This window comes from Octopus bimaculoides, chromosome 6 (assembly GCF_001194135.2).
Source record: "Octopus bimaculoides isolate UCB-OBI-ISO-001 chromosome 6, ASM119413v2, whole genome shotgun sequence".
Classification (NCBI taxonomy): Eukaryota; Metazoa; Mollusca; class Cephalopoda; order Octopoda; family Octopodidae; genus Octopus; species Octopus bimaculoides.
In genome coordinates this window covers 77,179,470-77,179,702 of record NC_068986.1, presented here as the reverse complement: position 1 = coordinate 77,179,702, position 233 = coordinate 77,179,470, and the positions used below count along the sequence as shown (strand labels likewise).

Genomic DNA, 233 nt, shown 5'->3' with positions numbered 1-233 from the left:
CTCTGCCACTATCTGGCATATACAGGTGCTTACACTTATCAAGTACTACCACTAAAATTTACAGTACCTACGTATATAAAAATATATATATATATGCATATATATTTATATGTATATACACATATATAAACATATATATATGCACACACATATATTTATAGATATACACACACACATATATTTATAGATATATACACACACATATATATATAGATATATACACACATATATAT

General features: G+C 23.6%; 1 protein-coding gene across 3 annotated transcripts in view; it reads right to left on the bottom strand.

Annotated features, from left to right (window-relative positions):
* Positions 1-233, bottom strand: part of LOC106869693 (NADPH--cytochrome P450 reductase) — a 65,395-nt gene that overhangs the window by 5,964 nt on the left and 59,198 nt on the right. The window lies entirely within an intron of this gene.